The sequence below is a fragment of the Antechinus flavipes genome, chromosome X (assembly GCF_016432865.1).
Source record: "Antechinus flavipes isolate AdamAnt ecotype Samford, QLD, Australia chromosome X, AdamAnt_v2, whole genome shotgun sequence".
NCBI lineage: Eukaryota > Metazoa > Chordata > Mammalia > Dasyuromorphia > Dasyuridae > Antechinus > Antechinus flavipes.
Window position 1 is genome coordinate 34874156 of NC_067404.1, and position 13363 is coordinate 34887518.

Here is a 13363-nt window from a genome sequence, read left to right on the forward strand (position 1 = left end):
ATGAGACCATCCAGGCCAAGGGCTCCTCCTGACCTGAGGTGTGCAAACTTGCATTGGTTTAGATTTCCACCACTGGTTTTCAATACAATTTGTAAGCTTGTGTGGTTCTTTAAAATAAGTTTTAAAAACAGGATTGTGAGGAAGGGGGCCCTGGGCTTCTCCAGATCATGAAAAAAAGGGGCAAGGGCAGAAAAAAGGTTAAGGATCTCTCATGTAGTCTACCCTGTAAACCAAAAACAATCTCTGCTATACCATTTGTAGTTAAATTTGTAACTTTATGGACCTTTTTTCAATGTTTTAAAAACATGATTGTGAGGAAGGGGTCTCTGGGCTTCTCCAGATTATGACAAAAGGGGCCAGAACAGAAAAAAACGTTAAGCATCTCTCATGTAGTCTAACCTATAAACCAAAAATAGTCTTTACCATTTCTAACACAATTCATAACTTTATGGAGCTTTTTTCAATGTTTTAAAAAAAATGATTGTGAGGTAGGTGACCCTGGGCTTCTCCAGATTATGACAAAAGGGGCTAGTTCAGAAAAAAGAATAAGGGTCTCTCATATAGTCTAACCTCTAAACCAAAACCAATCTCCATTTCTAACACAATTTATAACACTGTGCAGCTTTTTTAAATGTCCTAATACCATGATTGTGAGAAAGGGGGCCCTGGGCTTATCCAGATTATGACAAAAGGGGCCAAGGCAGAAAAAAAGTTTAAGGATCTCTTCTGTAGTCTATCATATAAACTAAAAACAATCTCTGCTATACCATTTCTAACACAATTTGTAACTTTATGGAGCTTTTCTCAATGTTTTAAAAACATGATTGTGAGAAAGGCGACCCTGGGCTTCTCCAGATTATGACAAAAGCGGCCAGAACAACAAAAAAGGTTGAGGCGCTCTCATATAGTCTAACCTATAAACCAAAAACAATCTGTACTGTACCATTTCTAACAATATTTGTAACTTTAGGGAGCTTGTTTAAATGTTTTCAAAACATTATTGTGAGGAAGGGGTCTCTGGGCTTCTCCAGATTATGACAACAGGGGCCAGAACAGAAAAAAACATTAAGCATCTCTCATGTAGTCTAACCTATAAACCAAAAACAATCTCTGTTTTATCATTTCTACTACAATTTGTAACTTTATGGAGCTTTTTTCAATGTTTTAAAAACATGATTGTGAGGAAGGGGGCCCTGGGCTTCTCCAAATTATGACGAAAGTGCCAGGGCAGAAAAAAATTAAGGATCTCTCATGTACTCTCACAAATAAACCAAAAAAAAATCTCTACTGTACTATTTCTAACACAATTCATAACTTGATGGAGATTTTTAAAATGTTCTTAAAAATGATTGTGAGGTAGGTGACCCCTGGGCTTCTCCAGATTATGACAAAAGGGGCTCGTTCAGAAAAAAGGTTAAGGATCTCTCATGTAGTCTAACCTATAAACCAAAAACAATCTCTGCTATATCATTTCTACTACAATTTGTAACTTTATGGAGCTTTTTTCAATGTTTTAAAAAGACGATTGTGAGAAAGTGGGCCCTAGGCTTCTCCAGATTATGACAAAAGGGGCCAAGGCAGAAAAAGTTAAGGATGTCTCATGTAGTCTAACCTCTAAACCAAAAACAATCTCTACTGTACCATTTCTAATACAATTGTAACTTTATGGAGCTTTTCTCAATGTTTTTAAAAAAATGATTGTGAGGTAGGTAACCCTGGGCTTCTCCAGATTGTGACAAAAGGGGCTCGTTCAGAAAAAAGGTTAAGGATCTCTCATGTAGTCTAACCTGTAAACCAAAAACAATCTCTATTATACCATTTCTAACACAATTTCTAACACTATGGAACTTTTTAAAATGTTCTAATACCATGATTGTGAGGAAGGGGGTCCTGGGCTTCTCCAGATTATGACAAAAGAGGCCAGAACAGAAAAAAAGGTTAAGTATCTCTCATGTAGTATGACATATAAACCAAAAGCAATGTCCGCTATCCCATTTCTACTACAATTTTAACTTTCTGTAGCTTTTGTAAATGTTTTAAAAATATGATTGTTAGAAAGGAAGGGGACCCCTGGCCTTCTCTAAATTATGACAAAAGGGGCCAGAACAGCAAAAAAGGTTAAGGATCTCTCATGTAGTCTAACCAATAAACCAAAAAGAATCTCTACTATACCCTTTCTAACACAATTTGTCACTTTATGGAGCTTTTTTAAATGTTCTAATACCATGATTATGAGGAAGGGGGCCCTGGGCTTTTCCAGATTATGAAAAGATTGGCCAGAACAGCAAAAAAAGGTTAAGGATCTCTCATGTAGTCTCACATATAAACCAAAAACAATCTCTACCATTTCTAACACAATTTGTAACACTATGGAGCTTTTTTAAATGTTCTAATAAACATTATTGTGAGGAAGGGGGACCTGGGCTTCTCCAGATCATGAAAAAAGGGGCAAGGGCAGAAAAAATGTTAATGATCTCTTATGTAATCTAACATATAAACCATAAGAAATTTCTGCTTTATCATTTCTAGTAAAATTTGTAACTTTATGGACCTTTTTTCAATGTTTTAAAAACATGATTGTGAGGAAGGGGTCTCTGGGCTTCTCCAGATTATGACAACAGGGGCCAGAACAGAAAAAAACGTTAAGCATCTCTGATGTAGTCTAACCTATAAACCAAAAACAATCTCTGTTATACCATTTCTAGTACAATTTGTAACTTTATGGAGCTTTTTTCAATGTTTTAAAAAGACGATTGTGAGGAAAGGGGCCCTGGGCTTCTCCAAATTATGACATAAGTGTCAGGGCAGAAAAAAATTAAGGATCTCTCATGTACTCTCACAAATAAACCAAAAACAATCTCTACTGTACCATTTCTAACACAATTCATAACTTTATGGAGCTTTTTTAAATGTTCTAAAAAAAATGTTTGTGAGGTAGGTGACCCCTGGGCTTCTCCAGATTATGACAAAAGGGGCTAGTTCAGAAAAAAGGTTAAGGATCTCTCATGTAGTCTAACCTATAAACCAAAAACAATCTCTGTTTTATCATTTCTACTACAATTTGTAACTTTATGGAGCTTTTTTCAATGTTTTAAAAAGACGATTGTGAGAAAGTGGGCCCTAGGCTTCTCCAGATTATGACAAAAGGAGCCAAGGCAGAAAAAGTTAAGGATGTCTCATGTAGTCTAACCTCTAAACCAAAAACAATCTCTACTGTACCATTTCTAACAAAATTTGTAACTTTATGGAGCTTGTTTAAATATTCTAAAAACGTGACTGTGAGGTAGGTGAGCCCTGGGCTTCTCCAGATTATGACAAAAAGGGCCAGGGAAGAAAAAAGTTAAGGATCTCTCATGTAGTCTAGCATATAAACCAAAAATAATCTTTACCATTTCTAACACAATTCATAACTTTATGGAGCTTTTTTCAATGTTTAAAAAAAAATTGATTGTGAGGTAGGTGACCCTGGGCTTCTTCAGATTATGACAAAAGGGGCTAGTTCAGAAAAAAAGGTTAAGGATCTCTCATGTAGTCTAACCTATAAACCAAAAACAATCTCTGTTTTATCATTTCTACTACAATTTGTAACTTTATGGAGCTTTTTTCAATGTTTTAAAAAGACGATTGTGAGAAAGTGGGCCCTAGGCTTCTCCAGATTATGACAAAAGGAGCCAAGGCAGAAAAAGTTAAGGATGTCTCATGTAGTCTAACCTCTAAACCAAAAACAATCTCTACTGTACCATTTCTAACAAAATTTGTAACTTTATGGAGCTTGTTTAAATGTTCTAAAAACGTGACTGTGAGGTAGGTGAGCCCTGGGCTTCTCCAGATTATGACAAAAAGGGCCAGGGAAGAAAAAAGTTAAGGATCTCTCATGTAGTCTAGCATATAAACCAAAAATAATCTTTACCATTTCTAACACAATTCATAACTTTATGGAGCTTTTTTCAATGTTTAAAAAAAAATGATTGTGAGGTAGGTGACCCTGGGCTTCTCCAGATTATGACAAAAGGGGCTAGTTCAGAAAAAAAGAATAAGGGTCTCTCATATAGTCTAACCTGTAAACCAAAAACAATCTCTATTATACCATTTCTAACACAATTTATAACACTGTGCCGCTTTTTTAAATGTCCTAATACCATGATTGTGAGGAAGGGGGCCGTGGGCTTATCCAGATTATGACAAAAGGGGCCAAGGCACAAAAAAAGTTTAAGGATCTCTTCTGTAGTCTCACATATAAACCAAAAATAATCTCTGCTATACCATTTCTAAAACAATTTGTGACTTTATGGAACTTTTCTCAATGTTTTAAAAACATGATTGTGAGAAAGGCGACCCTGGGCTTCTCCAGATTATGACAAAAATGGCCAGAACAGCAAAAAAGGTTGAGGTGCTCTCATATAGTCTAACCTATAAACCAAAAACAATCTGTACTGTACCATTTCTAACACTATTTGTAACTTTAGGGAGCTTGTTTAAATGTTTTAAAAACATGATTGTGAGGAAGGGGGCCCTGGGCTTCTCCAGATTATGACAAAAGTGGCCAGAACAGAAAAAAAGGTTAAGGATCTCTCATGTAGTCTAATCTATAAACTAAAAATAATATCTATTATACAATTTCTTACATAATTGTAACTTTATGGAGCTTTTTTCAATTTTTAAAAAACATGATTGTGAGAAAGGGGGCCCTGGGCTTATCTAGATTATGACAAAAGGGGCCAGAACAGAAAAAAAAAAGGTTAAGTATCTCCCATCTAGTCTAACATATAAACCAAAAGCAATGTCCGCTATCCCATTTCTACTACAATTTTAACTTTCTGTAGCTTTTGTAAATGTTTTAAAAACATGATTGTTAGAAAGGAAGGGGACCCCTGGCCTTCTCTAAATTATGACAAAAGGGGCCAGAACAGCAAAAAAAGGTTAAGGATCTCTCATGTAGTCTAACCTATAAACCAAAAAGAATCTCTACTACACCCTTTCTAACACAATTTGTAACACTATGGAGCTTTTTTAAATGTTCTAATAAACATGATTATGAGAAAGGGGGCCCTGGGCTTCTCTAGATCACAAAAAAACGGGGCAAGGGCAGAAAAAAAGGTTAAGGATCTCTTATGTAATCTAACATGTAAACCAAAAACAATCTCTACTGTACCATTTCTAATACAATTGTACCTTGATGGAGCTTTTTAAAATGTATTAAAAACATGATTGTGAGGTAAGTGACCCTTGGGCTTCTCCAGATTATGACAAAAGGGGCTAGTTCAGAAAAAAGGTTAAGGATCTCTCATGTAGTCTAACATATAAACCAAAAGAAATCTCTGCTTTACCATTTCTAGTAAAATTTGTAACTTTATGGAGCTTTTTTCAACGTTTTAAAAAGACAATTGTGATAAAGGGGGCCCTGGGCTTCTCCAGATTATGACAAAAGGGGCCAAGGCAGAAAAAGTTAAGGATTTCTCATGTAGTCTATCATATAAACCAAAAACAATCTCTGCCATTTCTAACACAATTTGTAACTTTATGGAGCTTTTTTAAATGTTCTAATTCCATGATTGTGAGGAAGGGGGCCCTGGGCTTCTCCAGATTGTGATAAAATGGGCCAAGGCAGAAAAAGTTAAGGATCTCTCATGTAGTCTATCATATAAACTAAAAACAATCTCTGCTATACCATTTCTAACACAATTTGTAACTTTATGGAGCTTTTTTAAATGTTCTAATACCATGATTGTGAGGAAGGGGGCTCTGGGCTTCTCCAGATTATGACAAAAGCGTCCAGAACATTAAAAAAAGGCTAAGGAACTCTCATATAGTCTAATCTATAAACCAAAAATAATCTCTACTATAACATTTCTAATACAATTTGTAACTTTATGGAGCATTTAAACATGTTCTAATAACATGATTATGAGGAAGGTGACCCCTGGGCTTCTCCAGACTATGACAAAAGGGGCTAGTTCAGAAAAAAGAATAAGGGTCTCTCATGTAGTCTAATCTTTAAACTAAAAATAATCTCTATTATACCATTTTGTAACTACAATTTGTAGCACTGTGGAGCTTTTTTAAATGTTCTAAAAACATGATTATGAGAAAGGTGACCCTTGGGCTTCTCCAGATTATGACAAAAGGGGCCATGGCAGAAAAAACATTAAGGATGTCTCATGTAGTCTAACCTCTAAACCAAAAACAATCTCTTCTGTACCATTTCTAATAAAATTTGTAACTTTATGGAGCTTTTTTAAGTGTTCTAAAAACATGATTCTGAGGAAGAGGCCCTGGGCTTCTCCAGATTATGGGAAAAGGGGCTAGTTCAGAAAAAAAGGTTAAGGATCACTCATCAAGTGCATGGATGCTCATAGAATTGAATGGCAATCCTAGGCCTGGACAGAAGGCCAGCTTCCAAGTTAGGCAAGTCACTTCTTTGGGAGCCCCAGTTTCCTTATCTGTAAAGTGAGAGAGTTAGGGGAGCTGGGTTCCAAGAATCCTCAGATTTGGAAACAATTTTTAGGGACAAGGGGCTATCTTTCCCAGAGATGACTGGAGAGGGGAGAGCCTGGCAATAATGGAGCCTGCCCTCCCCCTGACATTTGGGAGAGGGTACCTTTAAAGCCTAGGGGGGTTGGAGGCAGCAGAGTACCCAGCCTGGAGCCAGAGAAACTGGGTTCATTCTACTCTGTACAGGGCAGTTAACTGATTGTTAATAGAATTCTGGACTGTTGTCAATGGAGGTCATGAGACCATCCAGGCCAAGGGCTCCTCCTGACCTGGGGTGTGCAAACTTGCATTGGTTTACATTTCCACCACTGGTTTTCAATACAATTTGTAAGCTTGTGTGGTTCTTTAAAATAAGTTTTAAAAACAGGATTGTGAGGAAGGGAGCCCTGGGCTTCTCCAGATCATGAAAAAAAGGGGCCAGGGCAGAACAAAGGTTAAGGATCTCTCCTGTAGTCTATCATATAAACCAAAAACAATCTCTCCTATACCATTTCTAACACAATTTGTAACAGTATGGAGCTTTTTAAAATGTTCTAATAAACATGATTGTGAGGAAGGTGACTCCCTGGGCTTTGCCAGATTATGACAAATAGGGCCAGGGAAGAAAAAATTTAAGGATCTCTCATGTAGTCTACACTGTAAACCAAAAACAATCTCTGCTTTACCATTTCTAGTACAATTTGTAACTTTATGTAGCTTGTTTAAATGTTTTAAAAATGTGATTGTGAGGAAGGGGGCCCTGGGCTTGTCCAGATTATGACAAAAGCGGCCAGGGCAGAAAAAAAAGTTAAGCATCTCTCATATAGTCTAACCTATAAACCAAAAACAATCTCTACCATTTCTAAAACAATTTGTAACTTTATGGAGCTTTTTTTAAATGTTCTAATACCATGATTGTGAGGAAGGGGGCCCTGGGCTTCTCCAGATTATGACAAAAGGGGCCAAGGCAGAAAAAAAGTTTAAGGATCTCTTCTGTAGTCTCACATATAAACCAAAAAATAATCTCTGCTATACCATTTCTAAAACAATTTGTAACTTTATGGAGCTTTTCTCAATGTTTTAAAAACATGATTGTGAGAAAGGCGACCCTGGGCTTCTCCAGATTATGACAAAAGGGGCCAGAACAGCAAAAAAGGTTGAGGATCTCTCATGTAGTCTAATCTATAAACTAAAAATAATCTCTACTATATAATTTCTTATATAATTGTAACTTTATGGAGCTTTTTTCAATTTTTAAAAACATGATTGTGAGGAAGGGGGCCCTGGGTTTATCTAGATTATGACAAAAGGGGCCAGAACAGAAAAAAAGGTTAAGGATCTTTCATGTAGTCTAATCTATAAACTAAAAATAATCTCTGCTATACAATTTCTTATATAATTGTAACTTTATGGAGCTTTTTTCAATTTTTAAAAAACATGATTGTGAGGAAGGGGGCCCTGGGTTTATCTAGATTATGACAAAAGGGGCTAGAACAGAAAAAAAGGTTAAGGATCTCTCATGTAGTCTAACGTATAAACCAAAAGAAATCTCTGCTTTACCATTTCTAGTACAATTTATAACTTTATGGAGCTTTTGAAAATGTTCTAATAACATGATTTTGAGGAAGGGGGCCCTGGGTTTCTCCGGATTATGACAAAAAGGGCCAGAACAGAAAAAAAGTTTAGGATCTCTCCTGTATTCTACCATATAAACCAAAAGAAATCTGTGCTTTGCCATTTCTAGTACAATTTGTAACTTTATGGAGCTTGTTTAAATGTTCTAAAAACATGATTGTGAGCTAGGCGACCCCTGGGCTTCTCCAGATTATGACAAAAAGGGCCAGGGAAGAAAAAAGTTAAGGATCTCTCATGTAGTCTAGCATATAAACCAAAAACAATCTCTACTATACCATTTCTAACACAATTTGTCACTTTATGGAGCTTTTTTAAATGTTCTAATACCATAATTGTGAGGAAGGGGGCCCTGGGCTTTTCCAGATTATGAAAAAAGGGGCCATAACAGAAAAAAAGGTTAAGGATCTCTCCTGTAGTCTAAGATATAAACCAAAAACAATCTCTGCTTTACCATTTCTAGTACAATTTATAACTTTATGGAGCTTTTGAAAATGTTCTAATACCATGATTGTGAGGAAGGGGGCCCTGGGCTTCTCCAGATTATGACAAAAGGGGCCAAGGCAGAAAAAAAGTTTAAGGATCTCTTCTGTAGTCTCACATATAAACCAAAAATAATCTCTGCTATACTATTTCTAAAACAATTTGTAACTTTATGGAGCTTTTCTCAATGTTTTAAAAACATGATTGTGAGAAAGGCGACCCTGGGCTTCTCCAGATTATGACAAAAATGGCCAGAACAGCAAAAAAAGGTTAAGGATCTCTCATGTAGTCTAATCTATAAACTAAAAATAATCTCTATTATACAATTTCTTATATAATTGTAACTTTATGGAGCTTTTTTCAATTTTTTAAAAACATGATTGTGAGGAAAGGGGCCCTAGGCTTATCTAGATTATGACAAAAGGGGCTAGAACAGAAAAAAAGGTTAAGGATCTCTCATGTAGTCTAACGTATAAACCAAAAGAAATCTCTGCTTTACCATTTCTAGTACAATTTATAACTTTATGGAGCTTTTGAAAATGTTCTAATAACATGATTTTGAGGAAGGGGGCCCTGGGCTTCTCCAGATTATGACAAAAAGGACCAGAACAAAAAAAAGTTTAGGATCTCTCCTGTATTCTACCATATAAACCAAAAGAAATCTGTCTTTTACCATTTCTAATACAATTTGTAACTTTATGGAGCTTGTTTAAATGTTCTAAAAACATGATTGTGAGGTAGGTGACCCCTGGGCTTCTCCAGATTATGACAAAAAGGGCCAGGGAAGAAAAAAGTTAAGGATCTCTCATGTAGTCTATCATATAAACCAAAAACAATCTCTACTATACCATTTCTAACACAATTTGTCACTTTATGGAGCTTTTTTAAATGTTCTAATACCATAATTGTGAGGAAAGGGGCCCTGGGCTTTTCCAGATTATGAGAAAAGGGGCCAGGGCAGAAAAAACATTAAGGATGTCTCATGTAGTCTAACCTCTAAACCAAAAACAATGTCTTCTGTACCATTTCTAACACAATTTATAACTTTATGGAGCTTTTTTTAAATGTTCTAAAAACATGATTGTGAGGTAGGTGACCCCTGGGCTTCTCCAGATTATGACAAAATGGGCTAGTTCAGAAAAAAGGTTAAGGATCTCTCATGTAGTCTAACCTATAAACCAAAAACAATCTCTGCTATATCATTTCTACTACAATTTCTAACACTATGGAACTTTTTTAAATGTTCTAATACCATGATTGTGAGGGAAGGGGGTCCTGGGCTTCTCCAGATTATGAGAAAAGGGGCCAGGGCAGAAAAAACATTAAGGATGTCTCATGTAGTCTAACCTCTAAACCAAAAACAATGTCTTCTGTACCATTTCTAATAAAATTTGTAACTTTATGGAGCTTGTTTAAATGTTCTAAAAACATGATTGTGAGGAAGGGGGCCCTGGGCTTCTCCAGATTATGACAAAAGGGGCTAGTTCTGAAAAAATGGTTAAGGATCTCTCCTGTAGTCTAACCTCTAAATCAAAAACAATCTCTACCATTTCTAACACAATTTGTAACTTTATGGAGCTTGTTTAAATGTTCTATAAACATGATTCTGAGGAAGAGGCCCTGGGCTTCTCCAGATTATGGGAAAAGGGGCTAGTTCAGAAAAAAAGGTTAAGGATCACTCATCAAGTGCATGGATGCTCATAGAATTGAATGGCAACCCTAGGCCTGGAGAGAAGGCCACCTTCCAACTTAGGCAAGTCACTTCTTTGGGAGCCCCAGTTTCCTTATCTGTAAAGTGAGAGAGTTAGGGGAGCTGGGTTCCAAGAATCCTCAGATTTGGAAACAATTTTTAGGGACAAGGGGCTATCTTTCCCAGAGATGACTGGAGAGGGGAGAGCCTGGCAATAATGGAGCCTGCCCTCCCCCTGACATTTGGGAGAGGGTGCCTTTAAAGCCTAGGGGGGTTGGAGGCAGCAGAGTACCCAGCCTGGAGCCAGAGAACCTGGGTTCATTCTACTCTGTACAGGGCAGTTAACTGATTGTTAATAGAATTCTGGACTGTTGTCAATGGAGGTCATGAGACCATCCAGGCCAAGGGCTCCTCCTGAGCTGGGGTGTGCAAACTTGCATTGGTTTAGATTTCCACCACTGGTTTTCAATACAATTTGTAAGCTTGTGTGGTTCTTTAAAATAAGTTTTAAAAACAGGATTGTGAGGAAGGGGGCCCTGGGCTTCTCCAGATCATGAAAAAAAGGGGCAAGGGCAGAAAAAAGGTTAAGGATCTCTCATGTAGTCTACCCTGTAAACCAAAAACAATCTCTGCTATACCATTTCTAACACAATCTGTAATTTTATGGAGCTTTTTAAAATGTATTAAAAACATGATTGTGAGAAAGGGGGCCCTGGGTTTCTCCAGATCATTGAAAAAAGGGGCAAGGACAGAAAAAAGGTTAAGGATGTCTCATATAGTCTATCATATAAACCAAAAACAATCTCTGCTATACTATTTCTAACACAATTTGTAACAGTATGGAGCTTTTTTTAAATGTTCTAATAAACATGATTGTGAGGAAGGGGGCCCTGGGCTTTTCCAGATTGAGACAAAAGGGGCCACAATTGAAAAAAAGATTAAGCATGTCTCATCTAGTCTAACATGTAAACCAAAAACAATCTACTGTACCATTTCTAATACAATTATACCTTGATGGAGCTTTTTTAAATGTATTAAAACATGATTGTGAGGTAGGTGACCCCTGGGCTCCTCCAGATTATGACAAAAGGGGCCAGTTCAGAAAAAAGGTTAAGGATCTTTCATGTAGTCTTCATATATAAACCAAAAATCTGTACTGTACCATTTCTAACACTATTTGTAACTTTATGGAGCTTGTTTAAATGTTTTAAAAACATGATTGTGAGGAAGGGGTCTTTGGGATTTTCCAGATTATGACAAAAGGGGCCAGAACAGAAAAAAGGTTAAGGATCTCTCCTGTAGTCTAACATATAAACCAAAACCAATCTCTACTATACCATGTCTAACACAATTTGTAATTTTATGGAGCTTGTTTAAATGTTCTAATAACATGATTGTGAGGAAGGGGGCCCTGGGCTTCTCCAGATTATGACAAAAGGGGCCAGAACAGCAAAAAAGGTTGAGGATCTTTCATATAGTCTAACCTATAAACCAAAAACAATCTGTACTGTACCATTTCTAACACTATTTGTAACTTTAGGGAGCTTGTTTAAATGTTTTAAAAACATGATTGTGAGGAAGGTGGTTCTGGGCTTCTCCAGATTATGACAAAAGGGGCCAGAACAGAAAAAAAGGTTAAGATCTCTCATCTAGTCTAACATATAAACCAAAAACAATCTCTATTATACCATTTCTAATACAATTTGTAACACTATGGAGCTTTTTTAAATGTTCTAATAACATGATTGTGAGGAAGTGGGCCCTGGGCTTTTCCAGATTATGACAAAAGGGGCCAAGGCATTAAACAGGTTAAAGATCTCTAATCTCTCATCTAGTCTAACTTGTAAACCAAAAACAATCTCTACTATACTGTTTCTAATACAATTTAACTTTATGAAGCTTTTTTAAATCTTAAAAACAGTGAGGAAGGGCGCCCTGGGCTTCTCCAGATTCTGGTAAAAGTGTCCAGTACAAATAAAAGTTAAGGATCTCTCATCTAACATGTAAACCAAAAAAAAAAAAAATCTCTTGTTTACTATTTTGATAAGCCTATGTAGCTAAAATATTTTAAAAACATGTTTGAGTACATACACATGTCCCTCCCTCCACCCTAGCCCAAAGTACTCATCTTAATTTTTTATAAAAAGGGAACCCAGGTGCTGGAAGAATTTGGGAAACATGCTCTCCCCACCCCATTTACCTCTGGCCTGCCTCTCCCTCTCCTCCCTCCACTTCCTCCTCTCTACCAATTGCTACCCAGAAATTCACACATCACAAAATCAAAGAGAACAATTGGGTGAAGGTTATTTTTCAATTTTATTGAGTTGATCGTCAATGACCAAATGGGTGTTTCGTGGTCCTACGTTGCAGCTCTAGCTTCTTTCCCCAATCCTGTTTTGTTGGTATTAGGGAGTTCTTTTCTTTTTCCTGCCCCGGTTGTCCCTGCAAGGCGATTTTGATGTTACAGAGTACAGTCTCTTCGAACCAGATGTTTCCCTTCTCCAAACTTTGCCTGAATTTGTATCAGTGGTAGATGTGCTCTCATCATCATCGGAGGTGTCAATATCCGGGTCCCTTGCTACTTCTGAATCTGTTGTTGATCTTAAATGGGACCACAAATTGTCGCTTGACCATGGTCGAGTCTCGCACTTGGTGGGTTCTAGGCAAAATTTTGATTCTTGGTCACTGCCACATTCAGAAGTAGAATCAGTGTAGCTGGAAGTAGAGTTATCGGGGGTGAGGAGGTGTTTCAGTGGTAGCCTGCCTTGGTTCCTCGCTGTTAGGTGTTTTGCTTTCCTCCCCATTAGATGTCTTCCTTTCCTCCCTGTTAGATGACCTGGTTTTCTTCCAATTACAGTTCTTCCTTTCCTCCCCGTTAGATGTACTGATTTTCTCCCCGTTAGATGTTTCGTATTCCTCCGTTTTAGATGATGTTTTGCTGTTCCTGCTAGTTGGCTAGTTGTTGTTATCTCGTTCTTACCACTGTCATTAGGATGTTTTATTTGATGGAAACTCTCTCTCGTTCTAGATGGCATCCGGTAGATGATGTTTCTTCTCTTCTGTGTTTTTTTCAGGCCCACCAAGGTT

At 37.1% G+C, this 13363-nt stretch overlaps 1 long non-coding RNA gene across 1 annotated transcript in view; it reads left to right on the forward strand.

Moving 5' to 3' along the window:
* LOC127543191 (uncharacterized) overlaps positions 1-13363 on the forward strand; it is a 46031-nt gene that overhangs the window by 14105 nt on the left and 18563 nt on the right. The window lies entirely within an intron of this gene.